This window comes from Narcine bancroftii, chromosome 10, assembly GCF_036971445.1.
Source record: "Narcine bancroftii isolate sNarBan1 chromosome 10, sNarBan1.hap1, whole genome shotgun sequence".
Lineage (NCBI taxonomy): Eukaryota > Metazoa > Chordata > Chondrichthyes > Torpediniformes > Narcinidae > Narcine > Narcine bancroftii.
The window spans coordinates 2,891,134-2,910,808 of NC_091478.1; the positions used below are offsets into that span (position 1 = coordinate 2,891,134).

At 41.0% G+C, this 19,675-nt stretch overlaps 1 protein-coding gene and 1 long non-coding RNA gene across 7 annotated transcripts in view; one reads left to right on the forward strand and one right to left on the reverse strand.

The window, feature by feature from the left end:
* LOC138744080 (inositol polyphosphate-5-phosphatase A) overlaps positions 1–19,675 on the reverse strand; it is a 445,284-nt gene that overhangs the window by 67,139 nt on the left and 358,470 nt on the right. The window lies entirely within an intron of this gene.
* The window catches only part of LOC138744083 (uncharacterized), a 48,714-nt gene continuing 44,421 nt past the window's right edge, over positions 15,383–19,675 (forward strand). The window contains exons 1-2 of the long non-coding RNA XR_011345253.1: positions 15,383–15,513; positions 17,560–17,640. This is a non-coding gene — a long non-coding RNA (uncharacterized lncRNA). The remainder of the gene's footprint in view (positions 15,514–17,559; positions 17,641–19,675) is intronic.

Sequence of the window (19,675 nt, forward strand, 5' to 3'; positions counted from 1 at the left end):
CTGTACGTTATCATGGCCATCCTACTTGCATATCTGCACGTTATCACGGCCATCACAGCACGTATCTGCACATTATTGCGGCCATCCTACTTACATATCTGCATGCTATCACGGCTATACTTCTTACATATCTGCATACTATCATGGAGCCACAGCACATATCTGTACATTATCATGGCCATCCTACTTACATATCTGCACGTTATCACGGCCATCCTACTTGCATATCTACATATTATCATGGCGTCACGGCACATATCAGCATGTTATCACGCCCATCTTACTTACATATCTGCATATTATCATGGTGTCACAGCACATATCTGCACGTTATCACGCCCATCTTACTTACATATCTGCATGTTCTCACACCCATCCTACTTACATATCTGCACTTTCTTTTTCTTTTTCAATATTTTTATTCAAATTAAAATTTCACATCCAAAAATAGAGTACATACAGATACATGCTAAAATTCAAAAGGATACATTACACTTAAATCAGATAATTTCATCCAAGGTTTTCCATTTTTTAATCAAACAGATTATATCATATTGATATATTATTATTTTATTATTTTTAAAAAAGTAAAATCTAAATCCACGAGCAAGAAAGAAGCTGTTTGGTGAAAAGACAGAATTCTTACCAGTAACAAATTACCTCATGAGTGAACATTTCTACCTTCGTAACAAATCAAAGATTATTACAGTAATTCAAGAAAGGTCCCCACAGGATTTGAAAGTTTACATTCAATTCGAAATTGAAATGGGCTTATTCAGAGTAACATGAAGGGACATGTTTCACAACAAATTTAAGGTGAGAACCGTTTATAATAAAGGGCTTTATATAATTAGAGCTTGTAACCTATTAAAAAAGAAAATGATCTTTGCATTGGGCTCTCCGAACCAGCATTGTCAACTACAATATTGTGTTTAATGTTTAAGATGTCTTCCATGCCTATTTTGTGGTGATGAACATTTAAAACAGAGCGAGCTCAGTGACTCCTTTTACAACGTCTTAATTAATTTTGAGAATATGACAGTCTGATTAAGATAAAGCTCCAGAGAAATGAGCCTCATCTTCAAAAGCCCTGGCAACAAGGCACAGCTGGTGACTCTCCAAGAGTCCTAGCTAGTCCTTGGCAAGAAAGGCTCTGAGCTTCCAAGCCTCCATCAATCATCGTCAGTGTCAGCTCTGTGATGAATGGCAGGTGTGGCAGCGTCTCGCGCCAGGCTCTCCGATCAGTGACGAGTGCTACTGGTACCAATGTCTCTCCATGGCAAACCATGCCAGCTGAAACACACAGCTGCCACTTGCTGCTATTCAGACACATGCTCACACTGACAGCAGCAGCTACTTTTAAACATGATATTATTAATTACATTAATGATGCCATGGCCTATTAAAAATGCAACATAACTGCATTCTTTCTGTGAATGTTTTAATTATGCTTTGGCAAATTAGATCAAAGTACTGGGTTTTCTTGTTCCACTCAGTAACCCTGCTTGGATTAATTTACATCTCAAATAGGCGGTGTTGTGAATTCCATTTGGGAATAACCCCTCTTTTATTCTTTAACAGTGTCGACTTTCCACAGAATGAAGATTTGTTGGACCCAGGAGCTGATACAGTTTAATCTCCTCTGTTTGTGCAAATTAAAACCCGGTTTATGACCACATGCATCCAGATTCTCTGGGGGCTGGAAGTGCCCATCGCCAGTTGTGAAACAATACAGTCAGCTGCATTGATAACACAGCTCCTGCCCTCTCGTTGAATGATGGAAGGGAAAACAATTGCATCATTTAATTTACTATTTCAGTGATTATATGCCTCATTGGCTTCTCCTTGTTTTGATGATGGATTTAATTAACCTCCAATGAATCTTTCCAGTAGCAAGGTTAGTGGCAGGGAGGAATTGGAAGTGTCAAAAATTCCAATGAAAAGAATAGAAATAAATGATAAGCTGCTGGCAAAGCTGTTGGATGTTAGTCTTCTGAATTGATCATGTATTAATCATTACATCAAAAAGGTAACAGTTTATTTAACATTCTGATGCAACTTTAGTAACTTCCAAACTTTGTTTACTTGTCTTTAAAATAAATTAATTTCAGCCTTTGGTGACAATTAATTCTGTGGAACATCGTTGAGACTTTTTTAAAAAATCGTGGAACCTAAGATACTGAGTTCTGAAATGCTGTCCCTTCAATAGAGCCAACAAAATGAAGGGACAGTTCTGCAATACAATTCACTAACATTCCAAACATAGGACATCTAATGAAGGAGGAATGTTGGTTCAAAAAAACTGTATGGGTTTCTTTAGCTAAAGAGAGGAACTCACACATCAAGTAGCAACACTCATAAAATTGTGAGCTCAAAGAGTTGAAAGGCTAATAAAATGATTTGAATAGCAGTTTTTAATTATTTGGAGGAAACAACAACCAATTTGCACACAGCAAGGACTCACAAACAACAGACAGCATGAATAACCAATTAAGTAGTTTGGGTGATAATGACTGAAGGTCAACTATTGGTCAAGTCATTTCAGGAAATCATCTGCAATGCCATTGAATATTTTTCACATAAAAGCTTAATATCCTATCTGCCTTCTCCAAAAGAATTTGAAACTGAAGAATTATCTTTCGTTTGGATCAAAAGTTTGATGCACCTAATAGTGCTTTTGTTTGATGAAACATGATACATCTCCATCTCTGAATCAAACAGGAAGGTATATCCTGACTGGATAAATTAGATAATTGTACAAATGTGTTAAGCTATTGGCTGAGGACTGTGTGAAATGACTCCATTCCATTTTCTTTGGCATTTAAACATTGACTTAATGGAAACTGCCTGTGATTGGTTTGGCCAAGACACAAGGTTGATTCCAGCTTTTATTAGCTTGCTGCTTCGGCGGGAATGCAGACCACCAGAGAGCACAGTGACATCATTAGTATCCACGTGGCTGTGCTTTTTGTTCACTTTCAAAGGATATCAGTGAATAAAGGTCAATTGAAGTCAATTCCTTATGTCTGATCCAATTAATTATTCTGTTAATGCAAGGGTGGCTACAGCATCCAGCTACTGATCTCCTCCACAGAGTAAATCTATACCCGGAAACATGAGGGTGTTTGATACAATCTGGGGACATATCGGAGTATTAACACAGCAAGTGAATAATGTGTTCCTGGTAATAGAAACTATCCACATTTCAAATCACTACAGCAGGGCCATTCAGCGTAATGTAAACGAACCATGTCACAAATTAAGTTCCAGGATGGTGTATTTAGATAAACATTGCTTTTGGAGACCTGGCTCCTGATATAAACCATTCAACTTGCAATTCTCCTTCAAAACTGATTCCTTTCATTTGTTTCATTGAAATGCTGGGAAGGTTGGCAAGGTGCAGGGCAAGTATTTGGTTTCATGTACCTTGCTAATAATGATCTGGGCTGGTTAATGTGAAAAGCAATTGCTAATCCACAAGAAATGATATGATGCAATGATACCTGACATAACATCCAAGTTTCCTTCACGATCCAAACCCACGTCATCCTGCACTTTCAGATTCATGCATGAAGCACGTCATTGGAATATGCATAGGCTATTTGGCCATTTGAGCTTGGTCTACCATCTAAAATAATCATCTCGTACTCTCTTTCCAAATTCATACTTTACCACGTTTGTAGTATTCTTAATTTTGTGGAGTTGGAAAACATGTTTTTAATATCAAAAATATGAACAATTTTTGCTGCAATTTACCCCCCCCCCCCCACCTTCTCAAACACCAGATTTCCACTTTAAAATGCAGTCTATTCATTCTATCATATTATTTATTTATTTTTACAATTAGAGATACAGTACAGTGATAGGCCCTTCTGGACCATGAGCCCATGCCACGCAAATACACCAATTAACCTTGAACCCTCCCCCCCCCCCCCCCCACGTTTCGAAGGGCGGGAAGAAACAGGGAGAATATACAAACACCTTATAGACACCTCAGGACTCCAACCCAGGTTAGCCGGTGCTGTAATAGCATTGCGTTAACCTGCTACATTACACGTACTGTTCAAAATGAGCAAGAAAATAAAAATGCAATTTTCTTCAGAAATATTTCTGGCATTAGTATAAAATCAACATTCAGCAAGAAAACCTATGTTGGCTGTCAACCATACACTTTAAAAGCTACTTTGAATGCAACACCTTGTTATTTCTGATATTAATAGTTTAACAGATTAACATATTGAGAGATTTCTTCTTTCACTTTTTGAGTAGGAAAACCCTTTTAGCCACAAACACAACTGAATTGTTAACATCACTTTATAGATTAAAAGCTAGTAGATTCTAGAATTGTACACTGACCACTATCAATACGTATAGAGACATTTAATTTAGCCAAATGAAATTGCATTATTCTAAAGTAAGCATTGCTCTAAATGCACTGTAATATTATTTATTTGAAAGTTTAAAATAACTTTTATTTCTTCTAAAAATCAAGAGAGGTCTCATTGCAACTATTTGGCTACCATCTTAAAAATCTTTTTCTTTAAGGAGGAAGCTTACAATTCATAAGATCATGAAAATCCACTAGAGATTTCTTGTGGCAACCTAATATTTAAAGGGCCGAGATTTGAATGACTTACTGTGGTGATACAACCACTGGACTGTCTGTGCCTGTCTGCACTCCTGCACTGCCTACTGCAGGGGGAAACCCACTGTATCTGCAGGGAGGTAACCTGGGAGACTGGCTCCACCTACTCCCTGCCAATCATATAAAGGCTTGGGCAGTAGAGCACATGGAGCCAGAAAGGATTCTGAACATTGTGTGCAAGTTTTAAGCTAATTAAAGCCTGCATTACAGCCTTTGTAGTTTGAGCTTCTTTTTTCACACTGCAGTGCATCACACCCACCAATTTATTTTATTGGTTACTTGACAAAAAGGTGATCTGTGCTTGTTCCACTTTTTTAGCAATGTATATGAATACATTCATTTTATTGTAGTAGCTTAAAACATTCAAGTTAATATGCTCTAATTAATAGTTTAAATACATTTTCTGAGCAGCCATGGTTATTAGCCGGAGCTAAAATTCGATGAAAGTGGAAAACGTAAACAGAATTTTCATCCATGTTAATTCATGCCATTCTAAAAGGGATTAATGGGTGTTACAAAGCAGTTCTAAAGCTGATTTATCAAAGTCTTGTAAGCAGACAATTAAAGGAAAAAAATATCTACATCTTTGAGGGTTCCTTTTAAAGCAACAATATTTATTTTCCATTAAGGTTAACAAATCTGATAATTCAAAAAGCATAAAAATCCATCTATCTAATCTATCGGTGAAAATAAAGGATGGCTCACAGTGTGAGAAAGATAGAAAAGAAAAGCAACAACAGTCTATTTGTTACAGTACATGTAAACCAAACCAGGTGCAAAATGCGATTGGCTGGCCAGATGTGTGGGCATTCAATCTTCATAAAAAAAATTACAAAAGATTTCCATGCTCGTGTGTAATTTTCACAACTTTGTGTGGGTCAGATTCAAAGTATTTATTATTTTACTCTTTAAATCCATTTTATTACTTCATCAAATGGCTTAATAATTTAAAATACAAATATGGATGTTAAATAACAGAAAATTCACATTTCTTGCTCATGAAATAAAGAAAGCTATTTTGGTACTGCTCAATTCACAGCACATACTGGAAAGTGATTAGTCTTTATCCTGTCATCCTGACATCACAAAACATTTTTCAAAGTATTTTACTTATTTCCAGTGGTTTCCATGCAGCTACAAACTATAACCCTTAACATTTTACTGTCATTCCCCCAGTTCTTTAACTGAAGTATCTCAATTTGCTGTATTTATTCCCAACCATAGGTAATGTCATTGGAATTAAAATAAATGATGCATTCTTTTAACACCATCTATTTAATGTGTCCCTCATGTCACCTCTGCAGAACAAATTATTACTTTTCTTCCCTGCAAGAAATTAAGTGGAACACAACCATCAACAGAGAAGCCACAAAAAAATGTATCAGGAGCTATCTTTGTGGAGTTTGCACATTTTTCTTGTGAACATGGACTTTCTCTGGGTGCTCTCATTTCCTCCCATGACCCAAAGAAGTTCAGGTTGGCAGGTTAATTGGCCTCTATAAATTGCTGCTGGTGCATTGGTTGGTGGTAGATCTGACAGTAGAGTGGGAATGAGAATGTGAAAATAAAATATGTTCAATAGGATTAGTGTAATTGAAGGTTGATGGTTGGTTTGGTTCAGTGAGCCAAAGGGCTGGCTTCTGTGCTCTATCTCTCCATGCCTCCATGAAAATGAATAAATAGAAGACATCCAACACTCAGTAGAAGCCATCAACATTTTGTATGTTCTCTATTACGGAAAGGCTGAGGAAAAGCACGTTGATTTTGTGATACATCAGCAGGAAGAAGGCTCGCTTCAACTTTGACTACTATGATGAGAGTTAACACTAAATTTAAGATCAGCAGGCAACTACACATACCCTTGTTCTGGTGCAAACAGTATACAACCGACTGTAATTACAGCCACACACATGCCAGGACATATTGTCTTTTTTGCTCTTGGGACTCCGTAATGAAAATGGTCACACCACTGAGGGGCATGAAGCAAGTTCTTCCCAATGAATCTCAGAAGTTTTGCTTGGAGCTCAAGAAGAATCTGCCTAAATACATTTGTAATGGGAGAAATGAAAAGCAGGAGGCAGGAGATGCCACTGCATCATGCAGAAGAGAGGTAGAGTAAATGAAAGTGTCAGGTGAAGAGTAGAGAAAGGTGCAAGATATATTTCACAGGCTCTGCTTCTGAGGATTAATCAGCCAAAGGTTTTCCTGAAATCCTGCTAATACTCATTTCATTTTCTTCTGCTTAATATGAGATTTATTTGGATTTCCCTTAGGCCTCCCTCAAGGAATGAAGGAAGCCCAAAGATCCTGCAGTGCGAGCTACAAATAGGATGATCCAGGTGCTAATGTGGATTTGATTGCCAAATGTGGCGACTGGTTTTGAGACACTAGGCACTAACTCATAAGGTACATTTGCCTTGAAACTATAGCATCCAAGAGAATAATTTTGAAGCACTTTTATCAATGGCGCTTGGTTCTTCAGATGTTACACAATATACAGTGCCAAGCCTCGTCAACTTTATTTATCATTCATACCATGCTTGAACAAGATAGTGGGACAAGATAGCATTTCTCCAGGACCACAGAGCATATTTACTTAGATATACATTAGGAAAGCAGTCAACACATTAAAATATTAAGGTGTTCTGGGCTGAGCGGCCGTGTAGCGCAGTGGGCTGAATCGTTGCCCATGTGGCTGGCCGAATGGCCATGCAGCGCCGTGGGCCTGGACACCATTCGCTCACCTGGCCGGGGGGTGGTGCGATGCTGCAGGCTGGATCGCAGCTCACTGAAGAGTTGGGTACTCGCCTACAAGATGGCGCGGGGCTTCTGTCATCTTTAAGACATGCACCCTGCAGGTGAGTTGCAGGCATGGGGTGATGCCACTTGTTCAGGCCGGAAGGAATTTAAAAGAGCAGGCAAATTTGAATAAAGAGTATTTGCTGACTAACCACTGTGTCTGGTGAATTCAAGTAGCTTTACTGGAGTAGTCACTAGAAATGGTGACCCAGACTGCAAGATTCAGCTGAAGTTTAAATCCACAGTCAACATGGACGCAGCAGCAGGTACAAAGACGTATAGACTGAAAGTCCCTGGCGCACTATCCACATCTGTACTGGGAGTCCAGGAGCCTGATGGCTTAGGGGGAAATGCTGTTTCCCACTCTGGATTTAAGGGCCCAAATGCTATGGGACCTCCTGCCAGATGGCAGAAGGGAGAACAGTTTACATGGGGGATGTGAGGAGCCCCTCACAATGTTTATTGCTTTCGCCTGCATCCAGTGTAGTAGATAGTGCAAAACAAAAATCATTGCATCAAGGGTATATGCCCTCAAGCTGCAAATATTTTGTGACAATTCTCAAATTCGGATCCAAATTGTATAAAATCTCTTCACACTCTGTACAGATTTTTAACAAAACAAATAGCACCAGTTGAAATGAACGATATTTTTTAAAAGTATAAAGACCATTTTCTTTGTTTTTAGTGGTAACAGGCAGGAAGTGAAAGTTGGAATATGCCACAATGGAAAGGAGTCAAAAGGGCTCCAGAAAATACTTCTGATAGTTGATCGCTAATTGGAAATCTCAAGCACGAGAGGAACGTGCGTATCAGCTGATCTAATCCTCCTCAATGTCAGCCCTTGCAAACTCCTGCTTATAGTCACAGTTGGTGAAAGAATTTAAAGATCAGCAGAGGAAATCATGGAGTTAAATATTTGATCAGTCTTGGAATGAAACAGAGACCCCACCAAAAATGAGGAAATAAATACATTTTAAAATAAATAAGAATAAATAATGCTATAAATAAAAGTACCGAATATACTCGTGTAATAGTCACATTTTTGGACCACTTTTTTGGGATGAGAAAAAGGGGCCGGGGGGTGTGGGTGGGTCGATTTTTACAGGTGTCACGGCGACAGGAGCTTGGATGTCCAGGTCTGGGTGGTACGTTCGTGGTTGGGGCATCAGGAGTTCGGATGGGCAACAGCCGGGGAAGGATCAGGGGTTGGGAAATCAGATGGGCAACAGCTGGGGAAAGGATCAGGGGTTGGGAAATCAGATGCACTGTCTTCTGTCTTTTAAACTGTCCATTCTTAATATAGGTGTATTGGTTATACTTTGGAAGAGTGAGTCGCAGTCAAATGGAAAATTTGCATATCCAACATCTGCGATCTCTGTAGGTGCCAGATAATGGGGTTTTTACTGGATTCAATGAGCAAAGTAAGAGTCTTTAAATGAGTGAATAGTATGTTGTTCAGGAATCTGATGGTGGAAGCGTAGCAACTATTGGTAAACCTGGAGGGATGAATCTTGTGGCACCTGTACCTCTTTCCTGGTTGCAACAGCAAAAACAGAGCATGTCCAGGGTGTTGTGGATTCTACATGGTTGCCGTTGTGTTATGACTGCAAAGTTCCATTTAGATGTTCTCGATGGTGGGAAGAGTTTTACCTGTGATGTACTGGGCTGTGTCCACTACTTTTTGCAGGACTTTCCACTTAGAGGTATTGGCACTCCCATACCAGGCCACAATGCAGCTGGTCAGCACACTATCCACCACACATCTGTAGAAGTTTGCCAAGATTTCCAATGACATACCGAACCTCCGCAAATCAGAATCAGAATTTATTGTCAAGAACAAGTCATGAAATTTGGTGTTTTACGGCAGCCATCATAGAACAAACTTTCATGTTATAAATAATCTTACAACAATAATATGAAAAAAATGGAAATACTAGTGCACAAAAAAAAAGGCAGAGTCTTTGGTTCATTGATCATTCAGGAATCAGATGGCAGTGGGGAAGAAACTGTCCTTGTGCTGCTGAGTGCTTGTCTTTGAGGCCCCTGTACCTTGGGTTTGAATCCCACGCTGTCTGTACATTCTCTCCATGTCTGAGTGGGATTTCTCCAGGGTCTCCTGTTTCCTCCCACCCTTCAAAATGACCTGAGGGTTGCAGGTTAATTGGGTGTAATTGGGCGGCACAGACTCATGGGCCAAAATGGCCTGTTACTGTGCTAGATGTCTGAAAAAAATGTTGCGCACCTGGCAAGTATTTAGGAGAAAGTGTGAAGGATGCAGAGGTGTGCATCGACTGCATTTGTGCAATTGAGTACAATGCATTTCCTGTGCTATGATGCATCATGGACTCCTTTCAACACCAGGGCCATTTACACCAGAGCTCCAACTATTAAGGAATTCAAAAACAACAAATGTATTCCTTGTGAATGCACACGCAATGATTCAAATTACGGGAAGCTTCAGCATCCAGATCCAACATTCTGTGTCATTAGATGGGAAGAACATGAAGCAGAGGTATATGGTCCTTATTACTGACATGAAGTGTGCTGTTACTGTACACTCGCAGAAGTGATGCCTTACAGGAGTTATGGAGGATGATTGAGGCTGTGGCATCTCCTTCAAATGACAGAAGATCAATCAGACAGAGGCAAAATTAAGTTTTGGTGGATCTGGGATTGCTGATTTCAGAGCTCTCTAACTGACTGACAGATAATGACGGTGCCACTTTAATTAATATACTAAAGTGCTCAACAAACTCAGCAGGTCCTGCAGCGTCCAGGGGAAGCAAAGATACATAACCAACATTTCAGGCCATAGTCATTTGTCAACCTCGAGCTCCGGCCAAAACATTGATTAATATATATTTGTCTCCTATGGATGCTGCGCGACCTGCCAAGTTTCTTCAGCACTTTTATGTACTAACTACAAACACAGCGTCTGCAGACTTTCTAGTTTCAATCCCACATTAACATTATGCATCTACCACTGACATATAATAGGAAGCCAATTTTCTTTTGGCACTGAGATCATCTGAAAAGAACAAGATTTTTTCGAAGCACATCAAAAATAAATTGATACCTGCTGAAAATAGAATGAAATCATGAGCCAAGGCTATCTCCAAACTTTCCTTCACCCTGTAATTGCTGCAGTTTGAAACAGACTATTGAATTCAGATTACACCATGAGTAGAAATGTTACTCTCAAAATCTGATTTAAGCACACTGGAAAAAAATTGCCTCAAGTATTATGTATGCAAATCAATTTATTTTAAGGCATGTCCATTTAAGTTTGTACACCCATGATCATGTTCGAATAGGTGAGTGTATTAAATCTGAAAACCCTCACTAATATGGAGGACACATAAGTCTTCATGAACAAATATTAGTTAAGAAGTCGGACATCTGAAATGGAAGTAGCAGTGACCGCATCAAATTCCCAGATGGATCCTTTCCTCCAAACCCAAATCAGTCTGGCGGCACTGAGACAAACGTGGAAGGTTTTCTGGCATCCTATTCCAGATTTCTTGATTATTATGCTATAAAACAGGTGTTATATTACACAAAATTTGCTTTACTCTACCATAAGGCAAACGGATTAACCATCAGCAGATATTTCTGGGTTCTTCTTACAGTCAGAGAAAGAGAAGCAAAAGAGAGTCACCGAGTGTCCAAGGATTCATCTTCAGCGATCCCACAGGCACTCAGACTCCAGACTGGACCATCAGCAATCCGAGCTCCAGATCTGAACACAATCAGGAAGCCTTCAGTGCCATTGGCACCCTCTCTCATCCCAGTTCCAATACCTGCTACCCCTTCAGCCAGCCTCCAGCAATTTGCAGCCTGTGTGGGTTCCTCACCTTGTCACCAACAGCCCTCTTCCCGTGTGTTCTTCAGCCACAGAGCCCCTCACTGATCCTCGCCTGTGGTCACCGTCCCAGGAGTCATCTTCTCTGATTCTCTCCTAAAACAGGGGATGTCAGTCCTCTGCTTCCCCGGAATCTGCAACCCCTCAAGGCTGCTGCCGACCACAGCTGCTGCCATCTTGGGCTCAGACCCCGCGGTCGCAGGACTTTAAAATAAACCACTGTTCATTCCTTTAACAGGCTGTAGGGAGCTATTGGTAGTTGGACTGGACAGTAGAACCCTGCAGAGGAATCCTATGTCTCCTCTCCTTCCTCTCTACATGTCCAGACCAGTGGCAGTGCTGGTGTTACAGCAGCTCCAGTACATGAATAGCAAAAAGAAATGTCATTGGGGGCATGAAAGTAGCAACAATACAACACAAGAGGAGGCCATTCTCTTCACGTGCCAGAGTCAGTTCCTTCTCATTTATCCAAAGGGCTGCAATTATTTCCCCTTTACACAAAATCAAACTTGTCAAGACTGCACTGAGAATTGGTTCACTTCAGACACTTTTTGGACATTTATCTGTGGCTCGGCTCCAGATTTAACTCTTTCTAGATGTCCATTAAAGTGCTGGAGCTTCAGTGTTAAGTGTCCTTGAGAAGCAAAGAGGTCAGAAGACATCAGGTTCTGAATTAAGTCTACAAGCTGTCCTTGGGGAGATACCATGCTCACTCCACTAGGATTGTGAAAGATACTCCTTTTTCCCACTTCCAATTCACAGGGTCTGCTGAATATATCCCCTCCCCCTCCCCAGGAGGGTTCCCCTCCCTCCTGCCAAATAAATCAATCAACAAGTAACAGCATCTGCCTGGACAGCACAGGGGAAAGGGCACTGCTACATGTAAAAAGAACAAAATGACAGCAAGAAGCAAACACTGATCTGTGGGTTGCTTTCAAATTTATAAAAAAAGGTCATGCCCTGGCCTCAGCTGTAACACATACACAGATGCATGGAAACAAAAGAATGAAACGACCAAAAAAATTGCAGCACTTCATTAAATGGATTTTCATGCATTATAACACCAATTTTTTTGGGTTTAAATAAGAGCAATGTTAATACTGTTCATCGGACTAGACTATCAAGCAAAGTGGCCCAGCTCTCAATAATTGGATAAAGAGAAGAGCAGCTCATCAACACACAGCAAGCTCCCGATCTCTGTCGTACAATCAAGCAGAGCTTTAGAGGGCAGTCCAGATACTTGGCCACCAGAAGTGAGACCACATTATCCACATATCCATCTGCCTCCAAATAACCTGCTCATGACAGGTGCCTTACAAAGGATTTGACACAGGTAAAAAAAAACAACTGTACAGTTTTTTTTCAAAATTGAGGATGAAAAGCTCAAACATTTAAATGGAACACACTTTTACATCCTCGTGATGCCCCAATACACGGTTAATGCATAGAATATCAGGATCAGAATATATGATCATGAACAAGTCATGAAATTTGTTATGCGGAAGCATCACAGGGCAAACATTCCTAAAAACCACCTTACAACAACAAATAAAAATAGTGCCCGAAAAGTCAAAGTAAAGCAGTGCCTGTGCTTCATTGATGATTTAGGAATCTGATGGCAGCGGAGAAGAAGCCGTCATTGTGCCGCTGAGTGCTCATCTTTAGGCTCTTGTATCTTTTCCCCGATGGTAGCAGTGTGAAGTGGGCATGGCCTGGGTGATGGGCTATTTTTTAAGACACCACCTCATGTAGGTGTCCTCGATGGAGTGAAGTTGGGTGCCTGTGATGTCACAGGCCGAGTTAACAATCCTCTGGAGTTTTTTTTTCTTGTCCTGAGAGTTGGCACCTCTGTATCAGACAGTGATGCAACCAGCCAGAATGCTCTCTATGGTACACCTGTAGTTTTCGAGAGTCTTCAATGACATACCATATCTCCTCAGATATAGCTGCTGGTGAACCTTCTTTGTGATTGCATTGACATGGAGGCTCCAGGACAGAGCCCAGGAATTTGAAGTTCTCAACCCTCTCCACTACTGAGCCCTCGATGAGGACTGGGTCGTGTCCTTCTGACTTCCTCCTGAAGTCCACAATCATCTTCATGATTTTGCTAACATTAAGCACAAGGTTTTTGGTGTAACACCACTCAATTATCTGATCCATCTCCCTCTTTGCAGTTCTAATGATTCAGAAATCATCAAGGATCCAGTGGCAGAGAGCTTCTAGTTCAGCTCTGAGGGCATACTGGTCTTGAAGGCTGAGGTGTACAAAGAGTAGCCATATGTATGAGTTGCCATATGTTTTCGAGGTGATTTTGTATCTTCTGTGGAGCGATTGTGACAATAGGCAAACTGCAGCGGGTCCAGATTTTTGCTTAGGTCCGTGTTAATTCTGGCCGTGACCAGACTCTCGAAGCATTTCATCACAGTACATGTTAGTGCTACTGGGTGGTAGGTGTTGAGGCAGCTCACACATCTCTTCTTGGGCACCAGGATGTCTGATGCCTTTTTGAAGCAGGTGGGAACCTCTGACTGCAGCAATGAGAGATTGAAAATATCCATGAATACTCCAGCTAGTTGGGTAGCATAGATTTTCAGAACCTTGAATATGAAGTTTAGTTCCTTGGATACAGATAAATTATGACAGTTTATTTGCACACAAATTGATGGGACTGACTTGTGGATTAGTGTTGGTCCGAGAGATCAGGAGAACTTGCAACACTTTTTAAAAGAGTACAATTGGAGAGGCTATATCTCATCTTAAAAGTGGTCTTAAAGTAGATACATAAGAGTAATACTTCTGAGTAGTTCCCACCGTTTGTTGGTTCAACTGATACATCAAAGTTGAACCAACAAACTGCTTGCATCAAAATCCTAGGAATTTTCACATTGGACCAGGAGTGTGTCCATGAATTTATGGAGGATTTGGTAGTAAAGTGGTGTAACTGGTGGAATTCCAACATCACTGTGCCCGAGATCTGACCTTGGGTGGTGTCTGTGTGGAGTTTGCATGTTCTCCCTGTCATCGTTTCTCCTGGATGCTTTGCTTTCCACCACATCCTGAAGACACATGGATTGGCAGGTTAAATGGCCACTGTAAATTACCCCTCATTTGTAGGTGTGCAGTAGAATCTGTGAGAACTTTATGAAACTGGTGAGAGAATTTTAAGAAAATCAATGCAGGATTGGTGTAAAAGGGTGGATGAGTAATGGTGTGGACTTGGTGGGTGGGCCAGAAGGCCTATTTGCATAGGGCCACCAATGAGTAACTGAACATATGCTTCTGAGGAGAATGGTTCAATAGTGCTGGGTCTGACACTGCACTGATTCTATCAGAAAAGTTGACAAAATTAAGCTTGCATATAATTTCAGGATATGAACGGAGATGAAGAGGCCATTGTTCGATGAGGCAAATTCAATTGTGTTGAGAAAGGGGCTGGGGAGGGAGTTGTGTTTTCTCTCACCTCAGCAGATTGTTGAATGGAGCTTTGAGAGCCAGGTATGACAAGGGAAACTCCTTCATGGGCAAGACCACCCCAAAGAAGGCAATAAGAGTTGTGATTTTTGTGATTTCAATCGAGAAATAGGAAGATCAGCTCAAAGAACAGATTTGAATTTGGCGTAATGCTACAGGGGAAGGAACTAATCATATTAATCATCTGGCATAAAGGAAGCTTTCAGTGGGAAACTGGTTACCCATAGGAATCAAGTAGGTGGGACAACTATATCACATGATTGAAAAAGGGAGAAATCCTTGTTACTAATGATTAGAAACCCAGCAACTCCCATCTGCCTGTTTGAAACAGCTTGTGGTTATAAGTAGAGTAAATCTAAACATCCAGTGCTCTTTGCAGAATGGAGCTGATATAGAATATCTCGTTCATAGTTTGCTCAGAGACAAGGACATTTGTCTGCTGAATAAATTCATATAAATGAACAGTGTTGAAAGTAAAGATAATATCAATGTATGCATGTTCAATGATATCAATCCCACAGATGACAAAAGTCAACAATGAGCTCACAATCACTTTAAAATAAATGGTTAGAATATTGTAATGAGTTGGACACTGCAGCCGTTTGTTCAGTAATGACACAACAGTCATTACTATGGATGCCCCATAAATGAAAATAACATAACCTGGAGAAATGTTCCAAACATTTGAAAAAATTAGATGAACTAATTTCACCTTCTATCACCTCAGGTGAACAAGGTAATGGGGAGATAAATTGCCTCTAATTTTAGGAACCTATTTCTAGAGACTGGCAGTGATGGGCAGGGACTACATTAGAATCCTTGGGGCCAATATACCTTGCTTCAGCTCAAAGTGGATTGAGATAAAGAATAAACAGACAGGTCTTTCCCTTCAGAATAAAGGACAACAGGAAATAGAAAAAAACATGGACACTTAAAGGAACCAGTCAGGAAAGTGGATAAGCAGAAAGAAGCAGTATTAGAAATAGATGTAGCCTTTGTAAAGATGCACAGTAGAGCCGAAACTGGGAAAGCACTGTCGAAAACGAGGCTGGGCAGGTAACAGGTAAGATACTGCAAAAACGGTGACAAAAGGTTTGTACAGAATAGATGTCCAGACTACATAGGGCCAGTTGAGAGCAACATGATGGCTCAAAGTGATGTCACTCTGAGAGCTCCATCTAATGGCCTGGGGAGAAATTGGCATAGCTCCCAAATGTTCCGTAACTAATCGTCAAATTTAGGAGGTTTAATCCAGTTGCATTTAAACAACCCTGAGATTAACCATGATCTTTTTTTACGATGTAATCCTAAAGATATATGAAGTTTAAACACTTCCAATCACTGCTTCACAAATGTTCCATTCCTAGACTGTCTTCATATTTGCCCTTCAGATAAATCTTCATTTAAACAGAAATACAAAAATTCTGAGGATTTTTTTTGACAGCTTTCATGCAATGCTCCCACGGCCACTATGACATTTCCTTTTCTTTATGACTGGATTGTCCTACATTTCCCTTTTGTTCCCAGTATAAGATATGGCTTCTTTCAGGTCAGCATTCTCTCCTTCTGACTTTGTAAATGAATTGTATCCCCATTCTAACCTCCCCTATAATGGGCATAAACAGCAGTGGTAACAATGCCCACTTCGAATAAACACAGCTGTGATGGCTGTGATTACATGAATAATGAGCTTGAAATCTGCATTATCTCAGGAGTGACAAAGAAGCACCAATTACAAGTAATGCAGTGGCTCCAGCAATTGGTGCTGATTAGGTGCTCAGGGCATCTAGGCAATGAAGTGATATTTGCTCCTCAGTTCTTTAATGGAGCAGGAAACAATAGAGGCAAAGCCAGGCCTTTTAAACCTTGCACAGATTTGCTCAGAAGTAATAAATAATATGGACTAAAATCAGTCTGAGGGGGATGAAAAGAACCACTTGCTTCTCTGGGCCCCTGACGTCTCTGTGGTCTAACCAGACACCCGACTTATAGGAGTTCCCAATTTTCCAGGATTATCTCAGCGATAGGAATGCAGGAAAATATTATTGGATATTTACAATGTTTTCCCTTTGCTTTTCCTTTTTATTGAGTTTGATTATTAAAACATAAAGACAGTTTTTCAAAGGAAAGAAAATGGCTATTTGACCAACGAGCGAGATTTATCAGAACCAACAATGAATAATTTCCGTGGATGGGGAAGAATGGAAGCACAAAATAGCTGTGTGTCCATTGAAGCAAGGGAGGATGGAGGTGGAGGGGAGATAGAAAGGGAGGATGGATGTGGTGGTGGATGGATGGGAAGATGATAGGGGATAGATGGGGAGGATAGAGGTGATGGGGAGATAGAAAGGGAGGATGGACGTGGTGGTGAATGGATGGGAAGATGATAGGGGATAGATGGGGAGGATGGAGGTGGTGGAGTATGTTCGGGGGGAGGACAGTGATGGTGGGGGACAGAGGGATAGAGGATGTGATAGTGGAGATAGATGGGGAGGATGGTGGTGAGGAGAAGATGGGCAGATGATAATAATGGTGGAGTGACTTTGAGGAGGATGATGTGGCGATAAATGGTGAGGATGGTGGTGGGTTGAATGCTGAGTGTCTAGTGGGAGAAGGGTGGTTAGGGGATAGATGGGGAGGATGAGGGTGGTGTTAGATAAATGGAGAGCATGGTGCTGGGGGATATATTGAGATGATGCTGATAGTGGGGGGAGATGAAGGCAGGTAGTGGGAGATGGAAGGTGGGTCTAGAGCTCACTCATGCTAACACTTCATTTCCTAGAAGTCCTTATACCAAATAAAATGAGGTCCTGGTCTGGAGCACATGTGTGGAGCTGAAAGAGATATCACTTTTTTCTGAGCGGTAAGTAACAGTAATGTTGATAAACAGTGATTTGCCAGCTCCACAGTACAGGCATTTACTGAAGAGGTTTCTGTAGTATTGGGTGGTTTTCCTGTAGTGTGTAAATCAAGAGGTCTCATCTCCACATCCCATCCTGTCTAATGTGGAGACTATGGACAGTCATGAAGCTGCACAATGGGATGGCATCACTCAGGTTTCTGTGGCTTGTTTGTTACAGAACTATCCCAGGACTGAGCTGGATGCCATCTGTGCAGAGTTTACACTTTCTGTCCATGACTTGGACTTTCTCCCACAGGATAGGGATGTTGTAGGGTGTGTATGTGTGTGTGTGTGTGTGTGTGTGTGTGTGTGTGTGTGTGTGTGTTTTGAGTGTGCATGTGTTTTGTGTTGTGCATGTTTTGTGTGTGCGTGTATGTATGCATGTTTTGAGTGTGCGTGTGTTTTGTGTTGTGCATGTTTTGTGTGTGCGCGTGTTTTGTGTGTTTGTGTTTTATGTGTGTGTGTGGTTTGTGTTTTTGTCTGTTTTATGTGCGTGTGTGTATGTGTTTTATGTGTGTGTGTTTTGTGTGCGTGTTTTATATGTGTGTGTGTTTTGTGTGCGTGTTTTATAGGTGTGTGTGTGTGTGTGTGTAGGGAGAGGGAGAAAGAGTACAAGTGGAAGGTACAGATTCGCAAGGAGAGTACAATTGGAACTGATGGGAATGTTACACAAGAACTGTGGCTCCTTCTGTCATTTTAAGCAAGAAAAGATGGTCAAGCTGAGGCACAATTATTCGACTGTTTCAACATCCACTTTAAAGATATTATGCAGGTGGGGGTGGGATAAATGCGGAAATGGTGGTAATTGTAAGGAATTTTATAAAATTACGATGGATAAAGTGATTGTTCACCATCATCCCCAGGAGCAGCGTAACAGGGGACTCTCTGATTTACGGGCCATTTCCAGGGATGCACAAAGAGTTCGACATCCAGAAGTGCTGGAAGACCATCAACTCAGTGAAAGATATAATTTGATCTGTCTGAAACCTATTGGTCTTTCAGCACATGCAGATGTCGGGAATATGCTGCCAACAGGCACATTCCAAACTGAAGGAGTAGGTGCTGAGGGACACACTGAGGCTTGGTGTAGCCAAAGCGAGGGCACTGTGGAGAGGTTCGCAGTCAAGAGTCCTTCCATTACCAGACATTGAGGGTCTGAGACCGAGGGGAATCCCCTCAAACAACAGATGGGGAGTAACAACAAGGTGCCACAGTGGTGGCAATGGTGTAAATAGAAATGAATGTAACAATGTACAGTGATGGAAATGTATGGATAGAAAAAGTAGGGGGGGGGGAAAGAGACTTTGAAGGATTTTCCTTTTATAAATAATTTATTGTGAATAAAGTCTTCTTTTTGTTAAAAATGAGCTGCAAATATGTTATTTGGTTTTGCCACATTATAATCTACATGTCCCAGATTCTGTAAATGCTATGGACTGCAGCCAATCCAAATTTCAGTTTGCATTTTTCCACACTTGTTTCTCACATTCAAGGGTATTTCAATGGCAGATGGTGGACCATCAACATCCTGGGGCCAACACTGACATTTCAGGTTGGAAGTCCTTTTCAAGGTTGTCTTGATGACATGAAATGTTGATCATTCTGTTTCTCCCACTGATGCTGAGTTCCTCCAGCAAATTATTTTTTGCTTTATGGCTCCAAAGTTGATCTGAAGCTCATCAGTGAGCCACTTACTTCCTCCCACCCTGAAGTCTTCCCACCATTTGCAAAGCATGTGTAAGCATCGAATCCATGCTGCTGAAGACCCAATGGAGGACCAGAATGGAGGACCATCGCCTTCCCAAGATCATGTTATATGGCGAGCTCTCCACTGGCCACCGAGACAGAGGTGCACCAAAGAAGAGGTACAAGGACTGCTTAAAGAAATCTCTTGGTGCCTGCCACATTGACCACCGCCAGTGGGCTGATATCGCCTCCAACCGTGGATCTTGGCGCCTCACAGTTCGGCGGGCAGCAACCTCCTTTGAAGAAGACT